General features: G+C 64.8%; 1 long non-coding RNA gene across 1 annotated transcript; it reads left to right on the top strand.

Moving 5' to 3' along the window:
• Positions 1–503: 503 nt before the first annotated feature.
• On the top strand, positions 504–11412 carry LOC141240622 (uncharacterized). The gene is made up of 3 exons (XR_012305797.1): positions 504–595; positions 9701–9848; positions 11357–11412. It is a non-coding gene; the product is annotated as an uncharacterized lncRNA (long non-coding RNA).

Here is an 11412-nt window from a genome sequence, read left to right as displayed (position 1 = left end):
TGTATGGAGGACTATGTGGGGCCATTATACTGTATGGAGGACTATGTGGGGCCATTATACTGTATGGAGGACTATGTGGAGTCATTATACTGTATGGAGGACTATGTGGGGCCATTATACTGTATGGAGGACTATGTGGGGCCATTATACTGTATGGAGGACTATGTGGAGTCATTATACTGTATGGAGGACTATGTGGGGCCATTATACTGTATGGAGGACTATGTGGGGCCATTATACTGTATGGAGGACTATGTGGGCTCATTATACTGTATGGAGGACTATGTGGGGCCATTATACTGTATGGAGGACTATGTGGGGCCATTATACTGTATAGTGGGCTATGTGGGGCCATTATACTGTATGGAGGACAATATGGGGCCATTATTCTGTATGGAGGACTATGTGGGGCCATTATACTGTATGGAGGACTGTGTGGGAAGACCGCTAGGGGCAGCAGAGGGTGGAAGAGGAAGTCTTCGATCTCCGCATCATCCGTCGTCATGGTGACGGTACGGCAGTTAGCCGGAAGTACGTCATCGCTGCGCCCTCAGAGTGGGATCTTCAAAACCTGCGAGTGGGAACATCCGTGCTGGTAAAGATTCTCGGCTGTGTGTGCGCCGCTCTGCACTGCCCCCTGCAGGTCTCTGCTGTGCTCCGCGCCCCTCACGCTCTGCACTGCCCCCTGCAGGTCTCTGCTGTTCTCTGCGCCCCTCACGCTCTGCACTGCCCCCTGCAGGTCTCCGCTGTTCTCCGCGCTCCTCACTCTCTGCACTGCCCCCTGCAGGTCTCTGCCGTGCTCCGCGCCCCTCACGCTCTGCACTGCCCCCTGCAGGTCTCTGCTGTGCTCCGTGCCCCTCACGCTCTGCACTGCCCCCTGCAGGTCTCTGCCGTGCTCCGCGCCCCTCACGCTCTGCACTGCCCCCTGCAGGTCTCTGCTGTGCTCCGTGCCCCTCACTCTCTGCACTGCCCCCTGCAGGTCTCTGCTGTGCTCCGTGCCCCTCACGCTCTGCACTGCCCCCTGCAGGTCTCTGCTGTGCTCCGTGCCCCTCACGCTCTGCACTGCCCCCTGCAGGTCTCTGCCGTGCTCCGCGCCCCTCACGCTCTGCACTGCCCCCTGCAGGTCTCTGCCGTGCTCCGCGCCCCTCACGCTCTGCACTGCCCCCTGCAGGTCTCTGCCGTGCTCCGCGCCCCTCACGCTCTGCACTGCCCCCTGCAGGTCTCCGCTGTTCTCCGCGCTCCTCACTCTCTGCACTGCCCCCTGCAGGTCTCTGCTGTGCTCCGCGCCCCTCACTCTCTGCATTGCCCCCTGCAGGTCTCTGCTGTGCTCCGCGCCCCTCACTCTCTCCACTGCCCCCTGCAGGTCTCTGCAGTGCTCCGCGCCCCTCACTCTCTGCACTGCCCCCTGCAGGTCTCTGCTGTGCTCCGCTCTCCTCACTCTCTGCACTGCCCCCTGCAGGTCTCTGCTGTGCTCCGCGCCCCTTACTCTCTGCACTGCCCCCTGCAGGTCTCTGCTGTGCTCCGCGCCCCTCACGCTCTGCACTGCCCCCTGCAGGTCTCTGCTTTGCTCCGCGCCCCTCACGCTCTGCACTGCCCCCTGCAGGTCTCTGCTTTGCTCCGCGCCCCTCACGCTCTGCACTGCCCCCTGCAGGTCTCTGCTTTGCTCCGCGCCCCTCACGCTCTGCACTGCCCCCTGCAGGTCTCTGCTTTGCTCCGCACCCCTCACGCTCTGCACTGCCCCCTGCAGGTCTCTGCTGTGCTCCGCTCTCCTCACTGAATGCACTGCCCCCTGCAGGTCTCTGCTTTGCTCCGCGCCCCTCACGCTCTGCACTGCCCCTTGCAGGTCTCTGCTGTTCTCCGCGCTCCTCACTCTCTGCACTGCCCCCTGCAGGTCTCTGCTGTGCTCCGCACCCCTCACTCTCTGCACTGCCCCCTGCAGGTCTCTGCTGTGCTCCGTGCCCCTCACGCTCTGCACTGCCCCCTGCAGGTCTCTGCTTTGCTCCGCTCTCCTCACTGAATGCACTGCCCCCTGCAGGTCTCTGCTTTGCTCCGCGCCCCTCACGCTCTGCACTGCCCCCTGCAGGTCTCTGCTGTTCTCTGCGCCCCTCACGCTCTGCACTGCCCCCTGCAGGTCTCCGCTGTTCTCCGCGCTCCTCACTCTCTGCACTGCCCCCTGCAGGTCTCTGCCGTGCTCCGCGCCCCTCACGCTCTGCACTGCCCCCTGCAGGTCTCTGCCGTGCTCCGCGCCCCTCACGCTCTGCACTGCCCCCTGCAGGTCTCTGCTGTGCTCCATGCCCCTCACGCTCTGCACTGCCCCCTGCAGGTCTCTGCTGTGCTCCGTGCCCCTCACTCTCTGCACTACCCCCTGCAGGTCTCCGCTGTTCTCCGCGCTCCTCACTCTCTGCATTGCCCCCTGCAGGTCTCTGCTGTGCTCCGCGCCCCTCACTCTCTGCATTGCCCCCTGCAGGTCTCTGCTGTGCTCCGCGCCCCTCACTCTCTCCACTGCCCCCTGCAGGTCTCTGCCGTGCTCCGCTCTCCTCACTCTCTGCACTGCCCCCTGCAGGTCTCTGCTGTGCTCCGTGCTCCTCACGCTCTGCACTGCCCCCTGCAGGTCTCTGCTGTGCTCCGCTCTCCTCACTCTCTGCACTGCCCCCTGCAGGTCTCTGCTGTGCTCCGCGCCCCTCACTCTCTGCACTGCCCCCTGCAGGTCTCTGCTGTGCTCCGCGCCCCTCACGCTCTGCACTGCCCCCTGCAGGTCTCTGCTTTGCTCCGCGCCCCTCACGCTCTGCACTGCCCCCTGCAGGTCTCTGCTTTGCTCCGCGCCCCTCATGCTCTGCACTGCCCCCTGCAGGTCTCTGCTTTGCTCCGCGCCCCTCACGCTCTGCACTGCCCCCTGCAGGTCTCTGCTTTGCTCCGCACCCCTCACACTCTGCACTGCCCCCTGCAGGTCTGTGCTGTGCTCCGCTCTCCTCACTGAATGCACTGCCCCCTGCAGGTCTCTGCTTTGCTCCGCGCCCCTCACGCTCTGCACTGCCCCTTGCAGGTCTCTGCTGTTCTCCGCGCTCCTCACTCTCTGCACTGCCCCCTGCAGGTCTCTGCTGTGCTCCGCACCCCTCACTCTCTGCACTGCCCCCTGCAGGTCTCTGCTGTGCTCCGCACCCCTCACTCTCTGCACTGCCCCCTGCAGGTCTCTGCTGTGCTCCGTGCCCCTCACGCTCTGCACTGCCCCCTGCAGGTCTCTGCTGTGCTCCGTGCCCCTCACTCTCTGCACTGCCCCCTGCAGGTCTCTGCTGTGCTCCGCGCTCCTCACTCTCTGCACTGCCCCCTGCAGGTCTCTGCTGTGCTCCGCGCCCCTCACTCTCTGCACTGCCCCCTGCAGGTCTCTGCTGTGCTCCGTGCCCCTCACTCTCTCCACTGCCCCCTGCAGGTCTCTGCCGTGCTCCGCGCCCCTCACGCTCTGCACTGCCCCCTGCAGGTCTCTGCCGTGCTCCGCGCCCCTCACTCTCTGCACTGCCCCCTGCAGGTCTCTGCCGTGCTCCGCGCCCCTCACTCTCAGCACTGCCCCCTGCAGGTCTCTGCCGTGCTCCGCGCCCCTCACTCTCTGCACTGCCACCTGCAGGTCTCTGCTGTGCTCCGCGCCCCTCACGCTCTGCACTGCCACCTGCAGGTCTCTGCCGTGCTCCGCGCCCCTCACTCTCTGCACTGCCCCCTGCAGGTCTCTGCTGTGCTGCGCGTCCCTCACTCTCTGCACTGCCCCCTGCAGGTCTCTGCCGTGCTCCGCTACTCTAACTCTCTGCACTGCCCCCTGCAGGTCTCTGCTGTGCTCCGTGCCCCTCACGCTCTGCACTGCCCCCTGCAGGTCTCTGCCGTGCTCCGCGCCCCTCACGCTGTGCACTGCCCCCTGCAGGTCTCTGCCGTGCTCCGCGCCCCTCACTCTCTGCACTGCCCCCTGCAGGTCTCTGCCGTGCTCCGCGCCCCTCACTCTCTGCACTGCCCCCTGCAGGTCTCTGCTGTGCTCCGCGCCCGTCACGCTCTGCACTGCCCCCTGCAGGTCTCTGCCGTGCTCCGCGCCTCTCACGCTCTGCACTGCCCCCTGCAGGTCTGTGCTGTGCTCCGCGCCCCTCACGCTCTGCACTGCCCCCTGCAGGTCTGTGCTGTGCTCCGCGCCCCTCACGCTCTGCACTGCCCCCTGCAGGTCTGTGCTGTGCTCCGCGCCCCTCACGGTCTGCACTGCCCCCTGCAGGTCTGTGCTGTGCTCCGTGCCCCTCACGCTCTGCACTGCCCCCTGCAGGTCTGTGCTGTGCTCCGCGCCCCTCACTCTCTGCACTGCCCCCTGCAGGTCTCTGCCGTGCTGCGCGCCCCTCACTCTCTGCACTGCCCCCTGTAGGTCTCTGCCGTGCTCCGCTCCCCTCACTCTCTGCACTGCCCCCTGCAGGTCTCTGCTGTGCTCCGCGCCCCTCACGCTCTGCACTGCCCCCTGCAGGTCTCTGCCGTGCTCCGCGCCCCTCACGCTCTGCACTGCCCCCTGCAGGTCTGTGCTGTGCTCCGCGCCCCTCACGCTCTGCACTGCCCCCTGCAGGTCTGTGCTGTGCTCCGCGCCCCTCACGCTCTGCACTGCCCCCTGCAGGTCTGTGCCGTGCTCCGCGCCCCTCACGCTCTGCACTGCCCCCTGCAGGTCTCTGCCGTGCTGCGCGCCCCTCACTCTCTGCACTGCCCCCTGCATGTCTCTGCCGTGCTCCGCGCCCCTCACGCTCTGCACTGCCCCCTGCAGGTATCTGCTGTGGTCCGTGCCACTCACGCTCTGCACTGCCCCCTGCAGGTCTCTGCCGTGCTCCGCGCCCCTCACGCTCTGCACTGCCAGCTGTAGGTCTCTGCCGTGCTCCGCTCCCTTCACTCTCTGCACTGCCCCCTGCAGGTCTCTGTCGTGCTCCGCGCCCCTCACGCTCTGCACTGCCCCCTGCAGGTCTCTGCCGTGCTCCGCGCCCCTCACTCTCTGCACTGCCCCCTGCAGGTCTCTGCCGTGCTCCGCTACTCTCACTCTCTGCACTGCCCCCTGCAGGTCTCTGCCGTGCTCCGTGCCCCTCACTCTCTGCACTGCCCCCTGCAGGTCTCTGCCGTGCTCCGTGCCCCTCACTCTCTGCACTGCCCCCTGCAGGTCTCTGCCGTTCTCCGCTACTCTAACTCTCTGCACTGCCCCCTGCAGGTCTCTGCTGTGCTCCGTGCCCCTCACGCTGTGCACTGCCCCCTGCAGGTCTCTGCCGTGCTCCGCGCCCCTCACGCTGTGCACTGCCCCCTGCAGGTCTCTGCCGTGCTCCGCGCCCCTCACTCTCTGCACTGCTCCCTGCAGGTCTCTGCCGTGCTCCGCGCCCCTCACTCTCTGCACTGCCCCCTGCAGGTCTCTGCTGTGCTCCGCGCCCGTCACGCTCTGCACTGCCCCCTGCAGGTCTCTGCCGTGCTCCGCGCCTCTCACGCTCTGCACTGCCCCCTGCAGGTCTCTGCCGTGCTCCGCGCCCCTCACTCTCTGCACTGCCCCCTGCAGGTCTGTGCTGTGCTCAGCGCCCCTCACTCTCTGCACTGCCCCCTGCAGGTCTCTGCCGTCCTCCGTGCCCCTCACTCTCTGCAATGCCCCCTGCAGGTCTCTGCCGTGCTCCGCGCCCCTCACTCTCTGCACTGCCCCCTGCAGGTCTCTGCCGTGCTCCGCGCCCCTCACTCTCTGCACTGCCCCCTGCAGGTCTCCGCTGTGCTGCGCGCCCCTCACTCTCTGCACTGCCCCCTGCAGGTCTCTGCCGTGCTCTGCGCCCCTCACGCTCTGCACTGCTCCCTGCAGGTCTCTGCTGTGCTCCGCGCCCCTCACGCTCTGCACTGCTCCCTGCAGATCTCTGCTGTGCTCCGCGCCCCTCACGCTCTGCACTGCCCCCTGCAGGTCTCTGCTGTGCTCCGTGCCCCTCACGCTCTGCACTGCCCCCTGCAGGTCTCTGCTGTGCTCCGTGCCCCTCACGCTCTGCACTGCCCCCTGCAGGTCTCTGCTGTGCTCCGTGCCCCTCACGCTCTGCACTGCCCCCTGCAGGTCTCTGCCGTGCTCCGTGCCCCTCACTCTCTGCACTGCCCCCTGCAGGTCTCTGCCGTGCTCCACGCCCCTCACTCTCTGCACTGCTCCTTGCATGTCTCTGCCGTGCTCCGCGCCCCTCACTCTCTGCACTGCTCCCTGCATGTCTCTGCCGTGCTCCGCGCCCCTCACTCTCTGCACTGCCCCCTGCAGGTCTCTGCTGTGCTCCGCGCCCCTCACTCTTTGCACTGCCCCCTGCAGGTCTCTGCCGTGCTCCGCGCCCCTCACTCTCTGCACTGCCCCCTGCAGGTCTCTGCTTTGCTCCGCGCCCCTCACGCTCTGCACTGCCCTCTGCATGTCTCTGCTTTGCTCCGCGCCCCTCACGCTCTGCACTGCCCCCTGCAGGTCTCTGCTTTGCTCCGCGCCCCTCACGCTCTGCACTGCCCCCTGCAGGTCTCTGCTTTGCTCCGCGCCCCTCACGCTCTGCACTGCCCCCTGCAGGTCTCTGCTGTGCTCCGCTCTCCTCACTGAATGCACTGCCCCCCTGCAGGTCTCTGCTTTGCTCCGCGCCCCTCACACTCTGCACTGCCCCCTGCAGGTCTCTGCTGTTCTCTGCGCCCCTCACGCTCTGCACTGCCCCCTGCAGGTCTCCGCTGTTCTCCGCGCTCCTCACTCTCTGCACTGCCCCCTGCAGGTCTCTGCCGTGCTCCGCGCCCCTCACGCTCTGCACTGCCCCCTGCAGGTCTCTGCTGTGCTCCGTGCCCCTCACGCTCTGCACTGCCCCCTGCAGGTCTCTGCTGTGCTCCGTGCCCCTCACGCTCTGCACTGCCCCCTGCAGGTCTCTGCTGTGCTCCGTGCCCCTCACTCTCTGCACTACCCCCTGCAGGTCTCCGCTGTTCTCCGCGCTCCTCACTCTCTGCACTGCCCCCTGCAGGTCTCTGCTGTGCTCCGCGCCCCTCACTCTCTGCATTGCCCCCTGCAGGTCTCTGCTGTGCTCCGCGCCCCTCACTCTCTCCACTGCCCCCTGCAGGTCTCTGCCGTGCTCCGCTCTCCTCACTCTCTGCACTGCCCCCTGCAGGTCTCTGCCGTGCTCCGCTCTCCTCACTCTCTGCACTGCCCCCTGCAGGTCTCTGCTGTGCTCCGCGCCCCTCACGCTCTGCACTGCCCCCTGCAGGTCTCTGCTGTGCTCCGCTCTCCTCACTGAATGCACTGCCCCCTGCAGGTCTCTGCTTTGCTCCGCTCTCTTCACTGAATGCACTGCCCCCTGCAGGTCTCTGCTGTTCTCTGCGCTGCCCCCTGCAGGTCTCCGCTGTTCTCCGCGCTCCTCACTCTCTAAACTGCCCCCTGCAGGTCTCTGCCGTGCTCCGCACCCCTTACTCTCTGCACTGCCCCCTGCAGGTCTCTGCTGTGCTCCGAGCCCCTCACGCTCTGCACTGCCCCCTGCAGGTCTCTGCTGTGCTCCGTGCCCCTCATTCTCTGCACTACCCCCTGCAGGTCTCCGCTGTTCTCCGCGCTCCTCACTCTCTGCACTGCCCCCTGCAGGTCTCTGCTGTGCTGCGCGTCCCTCACTCTCTGCACTGCCCCCTGCAGGTCTCTGCCGTGCTGCGCGTCCCTCACTCTCTGCACTGCCCCCTGCAGGTCTGTGCTGTGCTCCGCGCCCCTCACGCTCTGCACTGCCCCCTGCAGGTCTGTGCTGTGCTCCGTGCCCCTCACGCTCTGCACTGCCCCCTGCAGGTCTGTGCTGTGCTCCGCGCCCCTCACGCTCTGCACTGCCCCCTGCAGGTCTGTGCTGTGCTCCGCGCCCCTCACGCTCTGCACTGCCCCCTGCAGGTCTGTGCTGTGCTCCGCGCCCCTCACGCTCTGCACTGCCCCCTGCAGGTCTGTGCTGTGCTCCGCTCCCCTCACTCTCTGCACTGCCCCCTGCAGGTCTCTGCCGTGCTCCGCTCCCCTCACGCTCTGCACTGCCCCCTGCAGGTCTCTGCCGTGCTCCGCGCCCCTCACGCTCTGCACTGCCCCCTGCAGGTCTCTGCCGTGCTCCGCGCCCCTCACGCTCTGCACTGCCCCCTGCAGGTCTCTGCCGTGCTGCGCGCCCCTCACGCTCTGCACTGCCCTCTTCAGGTCTCTGCCGTGCTCCGCGCCCCTGACTCTCTGCACTGCCCCCTTCAGGTCTCTGCCGTGCTGCGCGCCCCTCACGCTCTGCACTGCCCCCTGCAGGTCTCTGCCGTGCTCCGCGCCCCTCACTCTCTGCACTGCCCCCTGCAGGTCTCTGCCGTGCTCCGCTCTCCTCACTCTCTGCACTGCCCCCTGCAGGTCTCTGCCGTGCTCCGCGACCCTCACTCTTCGCACTGCCCCCTGCGGGTCTCTGCCGTGCTCCGCGCCCCTCACGCTCTGCACTGCCCCCTGCAGGTCTCTGCCGTGCTCCGCGCCCCTTACTCTCTGCACTGCCCCCTGCAGGTCTCTGCCGTGCTCCGCGCCCCTTACTCTCTGCACTGCCCCCTGCAGGTCTCTGCCGTGCTCCGCTCTCCTCACTCTCTGCACTGCCCCCTGCAGGTCTCTGCTGTGCTCCGCGCCCCTCACGCTCTGCACTGCCCCCTGCAGGTCTCTGCCGTGTTGCGCGCCCCTCACTCTCTGCACTGCCCCCTGCAGGTCTTTGCTTTGCTCCGCGCCCCTCACTCTCTGCACTGCCCCCTGCAGGTCTCTGCTGTGCTCCGCGCCTCTCACGCTCTGCACTGCCCCCTGCAGGTCTCTGCTTTGCTCTACACCCCTCACTCTCTGCACTGCCCCTTGCAGGTCTCTGCCGTTCTCCGCGCCCCTCACTCTCTGCACTGCCCCCTGCAGGTCTCCGCTGTTCTCCGCGCTCCTCACGCTCTGCACTGCCCCCTGCAGGTCTCTGCCGTGCTGCGCGCCCCTCACGCTCTGCACTGCCCCCTGCAGGTCTCTGCTTTGCTCCGCGCCCCTCACGCTCTGCACTGCCCCCTGCAGGTCTCCGCTGTTCTCCGCGCCCCTCACGCTCTGCACTGCCCCCTGCAGGTCTCTGCCGTGCTGCGCGCCCCTCACTCTCTGCACTGCCCCCTGCAGGTCTCCGCTGTTCTCCGCGCCCCTCACGCTCTGCACTGCCCCCTGCAGGTCTCTGCCGTGCTCCGCGCCCCTCACTCTCTGCACTGCCCCCTGCAGGTCTCTGCCGTGCTCCGCGCCCCTCACTCTCTGCACTGCCCCCTGCAGGTCTCCGCTGTTCTCCGCGCCCCTCACTCTCTGCACTGCCCCCTGCAGGTCTCTGCCGTGTTGCGCGCCCCTCACTTTCTGCACTGCCCCCTGCAGGTCTCTGCCGTGCTCCGCGCCCCTCACGCTCTGCACTGCCCCCTGCAGGTCTCTGCTGTGCTTCGCGCCCCTCACGCTCTGCACTGCCCCCTGCAGGTCTCTGCCGTGCTGCGCGCCCCTCACTCTCTGCACTGCCCCCTGCAGGTCTCTGCTTTGCTCCGCGCCCCTCACTCTCTGCACTGCCCCCTGCAGGTCTCTGCCGTGCTGCGCGCCCCTCACGCTCTGCACTGCCCCCTGCAGGTCTCTGCTTTGCTCCGCGCCCCTCACGCTCTGCACTGCCCCCTGCAGGTCTCTGCCGTTCTCCACGCCCCTCACTCTCTGCACTGCCCCCTGCAGGTCTCTGCTGTGCTCCGCGCCCCTCACGCTCTGCACTTTCAGGGGATGATGGCGGCTCAGCAGGACGTCTGGGAGACTCTGGACGCGGAGTTTGATCATCACTTGGTGGATATGAAGCCGCACGTCCTGAAGCTTCCGCAGAGACGCGGTAAGGAGCTGCGAGTGCAGGTCACATGACTGCTGGGCCTGGATGGTGACCCAGATACCCCGATACCTGCGGGAGCGCACCGTGCCCCCCTTGTCAGGAACGGCATCGGCAGGATCACACAATATCCCACCGCTGCCACCAATTTGTCAGGGATTCCACCCACACACAGTCAGGACGACACCAGGGAGATCACGCAATATCTCACCGTGCCGTCACACTGTCCGTATTTCGTCCGGAGTTGCGAGCGCGCGATCCCGACTACTCTCTACGTAGGTATCGGTAAGCGACCAGTGAGCGTATGGCGCAACACCTCTGGGTTCCACAGCCTTGAATCCATGTTTAACGCTCTCCGTACGGTCACTATCAGCTTCACGATAGCCCAATTATTAATACTCTCTGCCACCACCGGCCGAGTTTAAAATATAATACAGGCCTGGCTGGACGCCTGCGTTTTGGTAGCGTGTATGGCTTCGGGGGAGGGAACGATTACAGAACAAAAGAAACAGAACTATTAAACTTTATATTTAATTCAAAAGGGAGGCAGTGTTTAGGAAAAATATATACAAGGATGTTACAAAGGGGACATTAAAATACATAAGCAGTTACAAAAAATAAACAGGAGGAAAGAAGACAACTTACACTATACGATCGTGGAGATGATTCAATATAGGTGGAGGAGGGGCTCCCCTGATGGAATATGCTGTTATTGAACAGGACCCGTTGCTTATAATTCTTATTCCCCCCTGGCAATGAGTGCTCCTGTCTTCTCCATGGATTCTCTTATACCTAAGGAGAGATCTGGCCACACGCCCCTTGTGGTGACATCATGTGGGCCAGTCTCCAGCCTGTACATTTTTATTAGAAACGCTGACTTCTGCAATAACTCATTGCTCGTTGATCGCAGAAGCTCGCACACTGCGCCATTTTTCTCTTATGATTTTATCTTTATTTTGATCTCACACATCACATAGCTGCAGTCTGCTATTCTGGTGTTTTTGCGCTGCAGCTCCCGGATTTGGTTACAGCCCTGGAAAACTACCTATACCTTCCTGGGCTGATTTGGTCACTACACATATGGCTCCCGTTACTGTCGGACGTATGGAACTCATAATATCTCATAATTCATATCGGAGTCATCATGTCTGCAAATTCCCCTTAGAAGCTCGGGAAGCAGCCTCACGGGTACGCGTAAATTAGTGCAAGCCTGCGTTCTAATTACCTCCCACTCACCGTAGCAGAGTGGTAACCATGATAAACAGCGGGTTACTAAGTGCGCGTGTGCCCCTAGTAACCCGCTGTTTATCATGGTTACCAGCCTGCTCCTGCTTCACGATGCCTGCGGGAGCTCACCGTGCCCCCCCGCCTGCCTCATAAACAGCCTTTTATGGAGGTCCTCTGTTGTTTCCTCACTGTCCAGTACTACAGGACCTCCTGCAGGGGGCAGACGCCCCATATAATCCCTCAGCAGAGTCTGGCGCCCCATCACTGCCGCCTTCTTCTCTCTTCAGAGCGCCAGCGCTGCGCTTTATGGATCAAGAAACTGTGCGACCCGTCCGGAGCCGGG

Source organism: Phyllobates terribilis, unplaced genomic scaffold, assembly GCF_046119375.1.
Source record: "Phyllobates terribilis strain yellow unplaced genomic scaffold, ASM4611937v1 Scaffold_962__1_contigs__length_509556, whole genome shotgun sequence".
Lineage (NCBI taxonomy): Eukaryota > Metazoa > Chordata > Amphibia > Anura > Dendrobatidae > Phyllobates > Phyllobates terribilis.
The sequence above is the reverse complement of the archived record's forward strand: the minus strand, read 5'-3'. Positions and strand labels throughout refer to the sequence as shown.